General features: G+C 34.7%; 1 protein-coding gene and 1 non-coding gene across 6 annotated transcripts in view; one reads left to right on the top strand and one right to left on the bottom strand.

Annotated features, from left to right (window-relative positions):
* The window catches only part of B3GALT1 (beta-1,3-galactosyltransferase 1), a 588,653-nt gene that overhangs the window by 332,722 nt on the left and 239,893 nt on the right, over positions 1–16,038 (top strand). The gene's annotated exons all lie outside the window — the stretch shown is intronic.
* On the bottom strand, positions 13,932–13,993 carry LOC115933841 (U7 small nuclear RNA). Its single transcript, XR_004069689.1, has one exon. It is a non-coding gene; the product is annotated as a U7 small nuclear RNA (small nuclear RNA).

The raw sequence follows: 16,038 nt of genomic DNA on the forward strand, positions 1-16,038 counted from the left end.
TTCCATAGAAACTGAATTTTCTTGTTAATATAGTAAAACAAAACAAAAAACCTTTGTAAAACTTTTTTTGGAGAAATAGGCTAGCCCACATTTCTAGTTAACTACATTCTTTTATCAGTTCTAATTTGGGAGGTACAGGATCATAGAAATTTAGAACCATAAGGAAAGTTTTAAATCCTTAAAAATCACCCAGCCTAATTCACTTAATTAATTAATGAGGAAAGTGGGGGCATCAAGGTTCTAATCTACTCCACACCACTTGGCTATAATTAAAGAGCTGGGCCCAGCCTTGTGATTTCCTCTTTAATGCACTGTCTCCCATGGTTTTGCCTTTAGCATATTTGAATCTAGATAATTAAAAGGAATGTTATAATGGGCTTCTCTTCATTTATTGTTTTGTCAGATCTTTTGCTGTTGGATTAGAAGTTTTTATTTACCACTTCCTGGCTTTCTCTTACTTTAGTTCTTGTTAAATCTAAGTGGAAACCTGTCATATTTTACCATGGCAGAAAACAAACCAACAAAAACAAACAGGAGCGAAGGTAGAAAATGCTTTAGAACTTAATTTTCCTTCTTGTTACCTGTCCCTCTATGAAAATGTCTTCCTTGAACCTTTATTTCACTTCCTTACTTGAGATATGAACTCAGTTTCGGATTCTTAACAGCTAATGCTACAGTAATTTCTCTAATACAAAATTTCTGAGAAACATATTGGACCAGAGAATATTTGTTAAACTTTTTATTAAATTCAGATTTATGGAAAGATTGCAAAGACAGGACAAAGAATTCCCATGTACATTTCATCCATAGTACTCAACTATTGACATTTTAGCATGTTTGCTATATTAGATATGTGTATGTATAAATTTTTCTGAACCTTTTGAGAGTACAGATATGACATGCCTTTATTCCAGGATACCTCTATATGTATTTCCAAAAACAGAGACATTTTCTTACATAACCGCAAAACCATGATCAAAATAAAAAAAGGTAACAGTGAAACATTAGTACTATCTAATCTACAAATCTTAATCAAATTTCATTAATTATACGACTAATGTTCTTCATAACAAAAAAAAATTTCTAGTCTAGGTCAATTCAGCATCATATATTTCATTTCATGTCTTTTTAACCTCCTGTACCCACAGCAGTTCCTTAGACTCTTGGTTGTTTTTGAAGAATACAGGTCATTTATTTTGTATTAATAGAATGTCTCTCAGAGTTAGTCTGTTGCTTATGATTAGATTCAAGTTAATATTTTGATGAATATTTCAGAGTGATGGAGTTGTATCCTTAGTGCATCAAGAACCAAATTATATCTTTTTCCTTTCCTGATAATGTTAACATTGATCATTTGATTAAGATTTTTTGCTAGCTTCATGCACCCTAATGTTACCTTTTTTTTTTCTTTCTAGTTAGTAAATATCTTATGGGAAAATACTTTGAGACTGTGTAAGTGTTTCTCATCTACCCTACCTAATACTTTTGCCTGAAACAATTATTACTATGGTAGTTGTCAAATGATTTTCTAATTCCATTATTCCCAATACATTTATTAGTTGGCATTCTTCCATTAAAAAACATCTTTCTCTTCTCATTTATTTTTATCTGTATGCATTCCTAGATTTTTGTTTTATTCTATAGGTTATACTATTGATGGCTCTCACAAGTACAACTCCAACTCAGAAATATTTTTGGCTCCCCCTGTCCCCTCCCCATTGAATGCCCTCTTAGCACTTTTACTTTACTCTCTAGCACATACTACAATTTGCAGTTATATATGTATGTATAATCATTTATAGTATGTATATATAAATTTGTATAATCATTTGTCTAATGGCTGCCCCCCAACATACTAGAATTAAACTGCATGGGGACAGGGACTAGGTCTATTTCATTCATTTGACATCCAGTGGAGTGCCTGACCGTAATAGCTACTTTTTGAGAGAACGCTTCCGTATCTGAATATATTTGTAAAGACTTAAACATATATATTATATAGTACATTGTGCAGAAAGAAAATAAAGCATGAAGGTTAACAAACCAAATTAAGAAATAATATTAACTGGTTTCATGATTTTGATAAACTGGCATCTCTCAGATCTTTTATGGCAATTCTATCACACATGTTTATATGCAAAGGTCCCAATATAAATGGTTTAAGTCTCACATAAGTAAGTTTTGTCCAGCTTCCAGTTGTCAACTGTGAAATTTCTGTGTAGTGAAAACTAATTAATTTTTAAAAGCACTATTCATTCATTTAGTCAGTCAGCTAATATTTATTAAGGCACTGCAGTGGCCAGATATGATGTTAGGAATAGGTATGCACTGGTAATCAAAAAGGAACTATTTTCATAGAACTTGCAGTTTAGTAAGAATGATAAACATTAAACAAACAAATACTGAAATATTTTAATCACATTAAGCTATTTAAAAAGCTCAAAGAGGATCTTATGAAGGATATTAACAGGAGGCACCTACTTTAAAGTGGATCGTTAGGAAAACCATGTCTGCAAAGAGTATGATATGTTCGCTGAGATCTGATGGACAAGAAGGAACCAACGGTGTGAGGAGTGTGTGTACAGTTTGTGTTACATGTGTGTAGGAGAGAAAGAGGAAAAGGGCATTGCAGTGTGTAGGTAAAAATGTAAAAAAGTGTGTGGGAGACTGCAGGTAGGGAAAACTTGGGATGTCCATAGAATTGCTAAATAGCTCATATGGCTAACCCATAAATACAAAGAGAAGGTAGCTAGAATTGATAAATAGCCCATGTGGCTAACCCATAGTATACAAGAGTATACATAGAGAACAGGCAGAGGGAGGGGCTGGACTCAAGTTATACAGATCTTTGTAGGCTGTCTTAAGGATTTGGGATTGTATTTTTTTCTGAGCAAAATACAAAATCATTAGTGGTTTTAAGCAGAGGCATCATGGGATTGAAAGTACAATCAATTCTTAGTATTTGCAAATTTTATATTTATATTTGCAAATTTCATATTTGCAAATTCACCTACTTACTAAGATTTATTTGTAACCCCAAAATGTGCCCAAAACTTGTGGCACTTTCACAGTCACAGAGTGGTGAAAAATTTGAGTCACCCAATCAATGCGCACATTCCCAGCTGAGACCTAACAAGGTAATGCCCTGTCTTCCTGCTTCAGCTCTCATACTGTAAACAAATGTCCTTTTTATGGACCATTTAGTGCCATGTTTTCAAAACTTTTAGTTAGATGTGGGCTTAATTCATTTATTCATTTGACATATATTTAATTGGCTTTCAATGGCTGTTAAATAGTTATCTGTCAGAAAATGTCTTGTTCACCAACTTGTAATATTAATACTAATCAGCCTATAAATGCAAATTTTTTAACCTTGTCATCATCCAGAGAGCCTCAAAAAGATATTCCCCTCCCACCACCATCAAGCTGAAGGATGCTTTCTTTCATTTTCATAGTAGAGAGTTTAGTATATTAAAATACTTAATGCTAGCTGCAATTGGGATATTTATGAAGTTCCCATCTTTTATGTTTTTCAGTTCTTTTTTTTTTTTTTTTTTGAGGCAGGGTCTAATGTTGTCACCCAGGCTGGAGTGCAGTGGTACAATTATGGCTCACTGCAGCCTTGACCTCTGGGGCTCAAGCAATCCTGCCACGTCAGCCTCTTGAGTAGCTGGAACTACAGGCACACACCACCACACCTGGCTTATACATTTATTTATAGAGACAGGGTCTCCATACGTTGCCCAGGCTGGTCTCGAACTCCTAAGTTCTAGTGATCCTTCCACCTCAGCCTCCCAAAGTGCTGGAATTACAGGCGTGAGCCACCTTGCCTGGCCAGTGAGTTATTTTCAATCAATTTAACTAAAATGTTATTATTTTATCAGAGGGATTTTTAAGAAGAAAGCAGTCATTGATGAACCTTTCTGCCACTAATCATAAGACTTTTTTTCACTTCAAAGGAACTCCAAGAGCTTTCCATTATAAAGATTAAGCAATTGAGGCAAAACATATTACTTTATCAAAGAAATGTCTTTAGAAGTTGATATGGTTTGGCTGTGTCCCCACCCAAATCTCATCTTGAATTGTAGTTCCCATAATCCCCACGTGTTCATGGGAAGGACCCAGTGGGAGGTAATTGAATCATGGGGGTGGTTACCCCCATGCTGCTGTTCTCGTGATAGTGAGTGAGTTCTCACAGGATCTGATGGTTTTATAAGGGGCTCTTCTCCCTTTGCTTGGCACTTCTAACGGCTGCTGCCTTGTGAAGAGGGACATGTTTGCTTCCCCTTCTACCTTCCACCATGATTGTGTGTTTGCTTCCCCTTCCCTTTCCACCATGATTGTATGTTTCCTGAAGCCTTCCCAGCCATGCAGAACTAATTGAGAGTCAATTAAACCGCTTTCCTTTATAAATTACCCAGTCTTGGATTTGTCTTTATTAGCAGCATGAGAATGGACTAATACTGAAGTATATACATCAGCAGAGACATACATAAACATATTATATCATACACATTCATTACCTGCTCAAATTGTTACCCTTTTCTTCTTAGCAGTAGTTCAGTATTGTTCACATAATCTCCTCCACATGTCTGTGTTCTTGGGAAAGACAATTCTATCACCAGCCCCAGTAGTTTGGAAATTGAACCACTTTAGCGAATGATGATTATTTCATCCCCTCTGCTTGGGAAAAGTCATGTGATCCAACTCTGGCCAAAGAACCCTGAGTCTGTTGTGATGACTTCTAAGAAAGATTTTCCAGATGAAAAGAGACACGTGGAAAAAATACGTCTCTGAATGTGGGGTTAAGTGAGCCAGTGGTGCCAGGAGATGTCTAAGCCATCTTGCAGCTATAGCAGTTTAAGCATGAGGACAAAAGGCAATGCCCTGAGGAAATATATTAAAAATCTAGGTATATGATGCCACCATCTAATGACCGAATTAACCAACCTACAGAGGAAATTGTATCTGCAGCTTATTGCTTTCAGCATTTAAGACATTTTGGGTTGAGTCTTCTATAACTTGGAGTCATAAGCATCTTAATATGAACCACCATTAGGAAGCTTATTATTTCATACTTCATCATTTGTAAGATACACATATTTGTACATTTTAATATCTCGAAAAAGGAAATGCATCTTACAATTGATGGCACCTCAGCTTCAATGAACTAAAAAATTATTTCTATGAAAAGTTTAATATTCAACACTAAGATATGCAAAAGCATTATGTTAAGCAAAGGTATCCTGATGACATTCTAAGGTATCTAGTCATTGGTAGAACCTAGGGCATTCAGTATTAATCTGATACAAAATGAAGTAATGCATCACCCGTTAGATTAGTTACAAAAATGACTATGGAGTGTGAACTGTAATTGTGGACTCAAGATGAAACAGTCAAGATTATAAAATCTTTTGATTCTCCTCAAATATATTGTTACATATGGTTAGCATTCTTTCCACTAGAAAAAAAAAGGTATTTGCTTTGAAAATACATAGTCATATCAAAGCCACAATGAGATACCATCTCACGCCAGTTAGAATGGCGATCATTGAAAAGTCAAGAAACAACAGATGCTGGAGAGGATGTAGACAAATAGGAACACTTTTACACTGTTGGTGGGAGTTGCAAATTAACTCAACCATTGTGGAAGAGTGTGGCAATTCCTCAAGTTTATAGAACCAGAAATACCATTTGATCCAGCAATCCCATTACTGGGTATATGCCCAAAGGATTATAAATCATTCTACTATAAAGACACATGCACACATATGTTTATTTGAGGCAATGACTTAGAACCAACCCAAATGCCCATCAGTGATAGACTGGATAAAGAAAATGTGGCACATATATACCATGGAATACTATGCAGCCATAAAAAAGGATGTTCATGTCCTTTGCAGGGACATGGATGAAGCTGGAAACCATCATTCTCAGCAAACTTACAAAAGAACGGAAAACCAAACACCGCATATTCTCACCCATAAGTGGGAGTTGAACAATGAGAACACATGGACACAGGGAGGGGAACATCACACACCAGGGCTTGTCAGGGAGTGGGGGGCAAGGGGAGGGATAGCATTAGGAGAAATACCTAATGTAGATGACGGGTTGATGGGTGCACCAAACCACCATGGCACATGTGTACCTATGTAACAAACCTGCACGTTCTGTGCGTATATCCCAGAACTTAAAGTATAATAATTAACAAAAAAGAAAACACATAGTCATTTCTGATTAATTGAACATAAATTCAGTTGAATGCCAACTGTGAATATTGTGTAGCAGGATGTTTTCACTGGACATAAGGGGTGTATTTAATATATGAACTCAACATTTTAGGCAGGATAAAAATGCAGACAAGTAACTATAACACATGGCCATGTTTAGTCATGGTATTAACTGCTACCAGAACACCAATGAAGTAAAAATGGATACTTTTCTAGGGTATTGGGAAGTCTTAAAGTAGAGGAATCATCTGATCTCAGTTTTGAAGGGTGCATATAATTTAGACAAGTCAAGATTCAATGGGCTAAGAATATTCCGAACAAAATCATAGAATCTGCAATGGCCAGAGTATTTTCCAGAAAGAGGCCTCAAACCAAGATGTTAAAAATGTTAAAATGATGGGAAATAGAGTTGACAGGTAAGCAAGTTTAGATGCACTTTCACCACCAAGTTCTTTCTCTCAGGTTTTCTGGAAAGACATGTTGATGAAATTCTAATCTTAGACCCCTGGAGATTGAAATCCCTCATAAGCAAGAACTGACCTTCAGCTTTCTTTAATAGGCTTCCTTACAGTTTTCCGAAGTAACTTAGGACAGCATGGTGAAGAATAGGAAAGGAAATTGTAACTAAACACTCATAGGAACTTCAGTTAAAATGAAACTCGAAACAGTTCAGGTATGTTACATGCCAGCACTGTGCTAAGCATTTTACATATTTTAGCTAATGTTCAAAGCAACTTTGTGACAGACATGAGCGTTTTATTTGTGAGAAAGCTGAGTTTAAGTACCTTGCCCAAGGTCAAACAACTAGTTAACAAGAGCTAGAATTTTACTACAGTCTAACTCCCAAATTTAAATTTATTTCCACTATATTATATGACTACCAATCACTTTTCAAGTACAGATTTAAATAGGTGGGATTAGCTCTTTGGTTTGCCATGTGAAAGGAGGGATTTGGAGGCATTATTTTCTTTTAGTTTATTTGTTCTTTTTGCAAAGTTATTTCTGTTTTAGAATGCTATTTGCATCAAACCATATGAAGAATGCTCATGAGGAGCATCCAGTATTTATAACTAGGAAATAAGCTATAATTAACTACTTTATGGAAAAAATTACTGAATAGCTGTCTAAAGATTGGTCAATTCTAACTGATCAACTGGCTAGTGATTTTCTATCAGCCTAAAGTATTTACCATTTCCTTGTGTCAAATTTCATTCCATAAAGAATAGAGGGCTAGGCCTAATTGGAGAATAAATCTCAGGCATGCATCATGAGAAATATAGATTTTATTTTATCTTCTACAAATAACTTGTCATGGAGGTGCCTGGAACTTCAGAAAAAAATTGGAGTTCTACAGACTAAAGTGCAAGTAAATTGGAAAAGTATAAACCCTTCCCTCTTTTTCTTTCAAACAATTTAAAATCCAAGTCATGTGCTTTTTGATTTTTAAAAAAATATAGACCAGTCTGCAACTCCAAATGCCGCAAAATGCCATAGAAATAAAAATGGATGGCTAACCTTTGAGGAAGTACTAACATGGCCACAATAATTCTGACCTTCACCAGTTCAGTACTTTGATAACAGCTTTGTCATTCGTTTATTTGGAGTACTTTTAAATATTATGTAATGGGCTAAAAAAATTTTCTTGACCAAGCAGTATTTAATGGAGCAATACAAACAGGTATGTGTTCCTATAAGATGATTATTTGATTAGTAAAATAAAAATTTTGAAAAGGCCGACTGTCAGAAGAAGAAATTGGATATAAAACACTAAACCAAATCAACCCACACCCTGATATTTATTTTCACATTCAGAAGGGAAAATCCACTAATACCCAATTATTTATTTTCCATGTCAAAGGAGAGCTTTAGATTCGTGTTACAATTAACCGTATGGCATGATTCATTGCAAACTATACTTTCCCTGCAATTTACTTGTAATTAATTTTCTTCTTTTTAATCTTTGGAAACTGGCTTTTGTTTCTGTCCCCCCCTTTAATTTATGTAATGATTGTCCATTGACTGCAGAATTATATTTGGGTGTGGCACATTAAAATGAGGCTGTAGTAATGTGTGTAGAGATATTTGTAATGTCTGCTTTCTACTTGAAGCTAGGTCATATAAATTAGAAACCATCCTAGATGACAGAAAAATCAACGACTAGGCTATATATATATATATATATATATATATATATATATATATATATAACCTAAGCCACAGCAATATTTGCTGAAAACTCCAAAACAATTTCACTTTGAAGGGAACAATTTTCAGCTCAACTGAAAGTACAGCAAAAGGGTTAGGAAAAAGAAAAAGAGAAGGTGATTTGAAAAGAAACATGAAGTTGGTCATGAGCAAAATAAAAACTATTTAAGTAAATACCATATTTATTTTATTTTTTGGTGTTAAAGTGACAGTGGACCTTAGCCATATCAAGATTTTTTAAATTTTAAATTAAATAATATGTTTATAATTAATAAAATCATACTGAAATCTCGAATTCTAATCCAAATCCACATAGATCTTCTTTGCCTTCCTCCATTAAATATGTGTATCTTCTTTATCTCACAGTAAGAAGCTTTGCACTCAACAATATCAATGTATTTACTCATTTGCTCCATCCTACAATATAGGACAACAAACCTATTAAGTAAAAGTCGAAATTGCTTTATGATTCCATGTCAAGAATTTGGGTGTCTGGATAATGTATTTTGAGGCTGAAAATGTTGCCAAACAGGCAGATTTCATCAGAAATAGATCTGGAGAGAACATACAGTTCTTTTTAGTTCCTGATTCATTCTCTTATCCAAAGACCCAGAAAAAAAACCAAAACAGGGAAATATATTTTTCCCTCTTAGTGGTTTTGGATTGTTTGCTATCTTTCTGTTAATATCAATTTAATGAAGAAAGTTAAACACTGAAAAAATATAATATGGTTATTTATTCCTATGTCTCTGTACATGTAGTATTAAATATTCTGTAAGATGCTAGTAGGAAAATTTCACAACCAAATACATGTAGTAAATATTCAGTTAAGCATCTTTATAGTCACAGCAGAGACTCTTGGGATTCTTAACATATTAACATGCTAATAAGGTGGGGGAGAGAGTGGAAAGGGGTACAAAGTCTCTTGATCCTAAAACTCTTTACTCAGGTAGTTTTCTTCGAAACACAGAGCAATTATCACAGTGTATGTTTTCACATTTACACAGTGATTTCATTAATATCTGCCTCGATGAATGCTCCAGGAAGGCAAGGGCTATGTGTATTTTTCCTCATCATTTTATTTCCAGTGCCCAGCATAGTGCACTTTGGTCTAATTGCAATTTGGGGTCACCAGGGCTCAGGTCTCCATAATTCAAGTTTATCTAATCTATAATGTGTGTGTATGTGTGTGTCAGTTTTTTTATAATGTTTGCTTTTTAAAATATATTGTCCTGTGAATTTTAACAGACCTATACAGCTGTGTAGGCATCACCACAATCAAGATGTAGAATATTTCCATTACACTGAAAAGTTTTCTTATGCTCCTTTATAATCAGTCTCCACTTCTCCCCTTTGTCCCCTCCAGACAATCAACTGATACCTGATTTCTGTCTCTATCAGTTTGCCTTTTCTGGAATGACATATAAATTGAATCATACAATATATAACTTTTTGAGACTGGCATATTTCTTCTAGCATTATACATTTGAGATTCATCCATGTTGCTACATGTATCTGCAGTTTATTCCTTTTTATTGCTAGTAGTATGCCCTTGTATGAATGTACCACAGTTTGTTTTTCCCTTTTCTACTTGATGACATTTGAAATGTTGCGAGATTTTTGCAATAAGGAATAAAGCTGCTATAAATATTTGTGTACAGGTTTTATGTGAACTTATATCTTTTTTTTTATTTTGGGTAAAGACCTGGGAGTGGAACAACTGGATCATATGAGAAGTATATGCTAAATTTTTAAAATATTAAACTACCAAATCATTTTCTGATGTGGCTGTACCCATTTGTGTTCCCACCAGCCATATGTGAAAGTTCCAGTTGTTCTACATCCTTGCCAGCATTTGCTATTGTCAGACTTTTAAACCATTATGAGTATTCATATGAATATATGACACATGCTAATAGGTGTGTGGTGGTATCTCATTGTCATTTGAATTTGCATTCCTCTGCTGACTGATAATTTTGAATAATGTTTCATGTGCGTATTTTTTACCTGCCTCAATTCTTTGATGAAGTGTCCATTTGTTGCCCATTTAAAAAAATTTGGATTATTGTTTTATTAATATTGCAATTTGAGATTTCTTTGCATATTCTGGTGAAAAGTCCTTTGTCATATATATGTTTTGCAAATACTTTCTCCCAGTCTGTGGCCTGTCTCTTCATTTTCTTAATAGTGTACATTGTGTTTTTGACCCCAAATGACTTTTTTAGCCTGTTGTTCCGTTGTGAATTGGAGAGAATAAACTAAAACCCTTTACATGAAAGTGGCCTTTGTGTATCAGTATACATTATGATTTCACTTTAATTCCATTTAAGGTCTATGAGAGTAAACTTTTAGGAGACAGAGTTGAGATGATTGCTTCTACAGTCATTCTTCCTATTTCGAAACATGGCTTGTAGTACCATTCAATAAAAACTCAGATTGTATATCTAACCTCTACCCAAATCATAGATGGATATGTGGCCAATCTTTTAAGATACAAACTTTGAAGATGAACCTACCTGGCCTCCCGGTTTCACCTTGATCCTCAGCCACCAGTAGGATTTCTGTAGAGTGGTAAAAATAAAAGATAAGCAAGATAGTGGATTTAATAATTCTCATTTTTAAATCAGTGGTCTGAGTATAAATCATTGTGAGAATTCACTCAAATTCTCTTGTGTCTCTAATATCACTGAACTAGGTAAAGATAACAAAAAAGTAGAGGGTGGAGGCATGGGCCTGGGGATAAATTCTCTAAACTTTATGGGACTTTGGGAGCAAGCTGTCAGGCTTCCATCTTCATTGTATTAACTGTAAGCAGTAAAGGCCTATATTTTGCTAAAAATATATATATTCAATGGAGTGAGGTGGTGATATGTCATATCATAAATTTTATAAGTTTCAGATTTATTAGTGTGGGAAATTTTATTTGTTCTGTGGAAGTTACTTGCATAGGGCACATGGTATAGAAGAAAATGCGCCAGAATCTAGCAATCTAGGTCAAGGTCACTAGTCTCTACCATTAATATTTGGAGCCTACCATAAATTGGACATAAGGGAAGTAAAAATAACCTCTCTGAGTTATGTTGTATAGCCAACAGAGGATGGATTGGAGCAGAGGTATGTAATGATTCCTTAGAGAGGCAAAATGGCTTTTCAGATATGGTTTTCCAGTAACAATATTGAATATCAGCATACCTAATCAACCAGAAGAGAAAATCGGTGATCTCGTAATGTCTAAGAGATAGGTACATTTTAACAGAGGAGATTTGGTGTAAAAGTCCCATTGGCAAGGCCAGAACTTTTCTGAACAGGGATGAACTGGACATATTTGGCCTGAAGTTATTAAACTTTGGAATCATTTAAATAATTTTCCCTTGTTTTAATTTTGAGGTCAGCCTATGGGCAGATAATTTATTCATCACATAGATGAGAGTTCCAGCACACACAACTGTTTTATTTCTCGTCATGAATTAATAAATATACACTCCGTTTTCATACATGAATTAAGTTAACATGAGCTCATCCTAAAAAAGGTCCTCTATGGATTCATTCTCTTCTGTCATAATTTTATTGCTCTAACTATATAATATCCTCTGAACCTCTGAACCATTGTTTTATTAACATTTTTCTTTAAATTAACTCACCTCTTTTTTAAACTGAGCCTCAGATTAAAGATTAATATCTGAGGTCAGTGAACTAGTTATGTTATTTCCCTAAGATGCATTAGAATAAATTACTACAGAAATAAAAATTTTTTGTGCATGGATCAAAAATTACCTTGCATGCCACACTTTGTAAACACTGCTTTATACCTTGGCAGATTTACAAATGTAATGCCACCCTGTGAGAAGCCAGCTGACCTTTTGTGGTGACACCAGCTCATTAAGTGCTTTTTGCATTTGAAAATTATGTACTAAATAATTACATGACTAACCATATCACACAATTGGTCTCTCTGGGCATTTTTTTCTTGGTATGTAAAATTAAGTATTTTCCAACTCTAAATGTTATGACACTAGACAGAACTATATGTGACATACATAGAAAGAACAAGAAGGAGAACACAGACAATATTTGACCTTAGAGAATTGAATTGACCTCTCTAACCTCCATGTTCTTATCAGTAAAATAGGTGTACTAGTGTAATTAGCATCTCTGGGTTGTTGTAAGGATTAAATGAGATTAGATACACAAAATACACTTACCACAATGCATTAAATGTAGGCATATTGGTTAGTTATGCAGAAGATGAGGGAGTAGAGGAACAAGTTAAATGACATCCTGAGGAAACAACCAAACAGGGTTGATCTCTTCATAAAGTCAGTGTCATCCTGAAAAAATGTATGAAGAAGCTCATTGTTCTAGATTATGAGAGATTTTAAAAACTTGACATCCAGATTCAAGATGTCATCATTAATTAAATACAAGTTCTACAGAAATCAATTGATGACAATTGTGAAATAATTGGAGACATTTTGGTAGTCACTGGGTATTATTAATTATTATTATATTTGACAATTATTGTTAATTTTTTTAGATACAGAAATGGCTGTACAAGATGATATTCTTGGTTTTAAGCAGTAAGTGCTGAAGGATTTTGGAGTGAAGTGTCATGATATCTGCAGTTTACATTGAAATTATTCAGCAAAAAAAAAAAGCTAGATAGATAGTTGAAAGATGGAATCATCAAATAGGGCAAAATGTTGATAATTTTAATCAAGACAGGGTGTATGGGTGCTTATTGTACCAAACTTTGTAATTTTCTGTATATTTGAAAATTATCATAATACAGACTTTGAAAGAATGATCCAAATGCGTTGATAGGGAACAGATTCCAAGCAATACTGTAGAACAAATATACCAAAATGCCAAGGAGTGTACAGAATAGTCCCATTGTGTACAACTTTCTTGCTCCTTATTTCTCTCCTTCATTCCTGCCTTCTTTCCTTTTCTTCCTATTTTCAAAGAATGAAAAAGAAACTATCAACCGTCATTTATTTTTCAGAAGAGGAACTAGGATTGGGGGTAAAAAAAAAAGGGGGGGGTGTATTTTACTTTTCACTTAACTTTGCTCAATATTATTTGAATTTTTTACCATATTCATATGTTGCTTTAACTCTTTTTTAATGTTTAAATAAAAGTCACAACCAAATATTTTTAAGTTAATTATTATTAGCTATTTAGCCAAAATTATTAGTGTTTCTCTGAATGAGACTCTTCTTTTGAATAAACAGGGCATCATGTTCTGAAACCAATGATTCTGTGCAGAGTGCCTGCTGAAGATGCTGATTTGACCATAAGGAAAACAAGGGTTGATCAGGACAAAACACCTGGAGAAGAGAAAAGTTTGCCAAACACACCTGCCATTCACATGAATAGAAGACATATTCAGATACCTGCTCTTTAGATTCTACAATTTGCCCTTTTAAAAACTCCAGATTAATGTTAGAGCTTTCTAAGATTTTTGTCTAGCAGGATAACCCAATAGATAAGTATTTCTATGGTTTTCTGGTGGAAACTGGAAAACCTGCTAGACAAATTCTAAAAGAGGCCTAATACTAATCTGGATTTAAAAAATTTTTTTACTAATCTGGATTCTTAATTAATTAATTAAAGTACAGATTGTTTAAATAGTCATGTTCACCCTCATAATGTAATTTTAAAATTTTTTATTGGAATATATTTTTCTTAGTTGTCTTAGTTGAATAGTAGTTTTTTAGAATAGGATAACTACAAATACTAGCTTTCTTTCCTCTCTCTCTCTCTCACCTACCTCTCCTTTTCTTTTTTTTTTTTTTTTTTTACTTAATCTCTTTTTTTATTATTAATATACTTTAAGTTCTGGGATACATGTGCAGAATGCGCAGGTTTGTTACATAGGTATACCCGTACCATGCTGGTTTGCTGCACCCATCAACTCAGCTACATTAGGTATTTCTCCTAATGCTATCCCTCCCCTAGCCCCCCACCCACTGACAGGCCCCGGTGTGTGATGTTCCCTACCCTGTGTCCATGTGTTCTCATTGTTCAACTCCCACTTATGAGTGAGAACATGTGGTGTTCGGTTTTCTCTTCCCGTGTTAGTTTGCTGAGAATGATGGTTTCCAGCTTCATCCATGTCCCTGCAAAGGACATGAACTCATCCTTTTTTATGGCTGCATAGTACTCCGTGGCATATATGTGCCACATTTTCTTTATCTAGTGTATCATTGATGGGCATTTGGATTGGTTCCAAGTCTTTGCTATTGTGAATAGTGCTGCAATAAACATACTTGTGCATGTGTCTTTATAGTAGAATGATTTATAATCCTTCAGGTGTATACCCAGTAATGGGATTGCTGAGTCAAATGGTATTTCTAGTTCTAGATCCTTGAGGAATAGCCACACTGTCTTCCACAATGGTTAAACTAATTTACACTCCCGCCAACATTGTAAAAGTGTTCCTATTTCTCAACATCCTCTCTGGCATCTGTTGTTTCTGGACTTTTTAATGATTGCCATTCTAACTGGCATGAGATGGTATCTCATTGTGGTTTTGATTTGCATTTCCCTAATGACCAGTGAGGATAAGTTTTTTTTTCATATGTTTGTTGGCTGCATAAATGTCTTCTTCTGAGAAGTGTCTGTTTATATCCTTTGCCCACTTTTTAAAGGATTCGTTTGTTTTTTTCTTGTAAATTTGTTTAAGTTCCTTGTAGATTCTGGATATTAGCCCTTTGTCAGATGAGTAGGTTGCAAAAATTTTCTCCCATTCTGTAGGTTGCCTGTTCACTCTGATGATAGTTTCTTTTGCTGTGCAGAAGCTCTCTAGTTTAATTAGATCCCATTTGTCAATTTTGGCTTTTGTTGCCATTGCTTTTGGTGTTTTAGTCATGAATTCTTTGCCCATGCCTATGTCCTGAATGGTATTGCCTAGGTTTTCTTCTAGGGGTTTTATGGTTTTAAGGCTTACATTTAAGTCTTTAATCCATCTTTAGTTAATTTTTGTATAAGGTGTAAGGAAGGGGTCCAGTTTCAGTTTTCTGCTTATGGCTAGCCAGTTTTCCCAACACCATTTATTAAATAGGGAATCCTTTCCCCATTGTTTGAAAGTGATGGAGAGAATGGAACCAAGTTGGAAAACAGTGTTCAGGATATTATCCAGGAGAACATCCCCAATCTAGCAAGACTGGCCAACATTCAAATTCAGAAAATACAGAGAACACCACAAAGATAATCCTTGAGAAGAGCAACCTCAAGACACATAATTGTCAGATTCACTGAGGTTGAAATGAAGGAAAAAATGTTAAGGGCAGCCAGAGAGAAAGGTTGGGTTACCCACAAAGGGAAGCCCATCAGACTTGTAAATGGGCTAGATGCCCCAAATAAAAGACACAGACTGGCAACTTGGATAAAGAGTCAAGACCCATGAATGTGCTGTATTCAGGAGACCCATCTCACATACAAAGATACACAAAGGCTAAAAATAAAGAAATGGAGGAATATTTACCAAGCAAATGGAAAGAAAAAAAAAAGGCAACAACAAAAAAAAACCAGGGGTTGCAATCCTAGTCTCTCATAAAACACACTTTAAACCAACAAAGATCAAGAAAGACAAAGAAGGGTA

The sequence above is a fragment of the Gorilla gorilla genome, chromosome 11 (genome assembly GCF_029281585.2).
Source record: "Gorilla gorilla gorilla isolate KB3781 chromosome 11, NHGRI_mGorGor1-v2.1_pri, whole genome shotgun sequence".
NCBI lineage: Eukaryota > Metazoa > Chordata > Mammalia > Primates > Hominidae > Gorilla > Gorilla gorilla.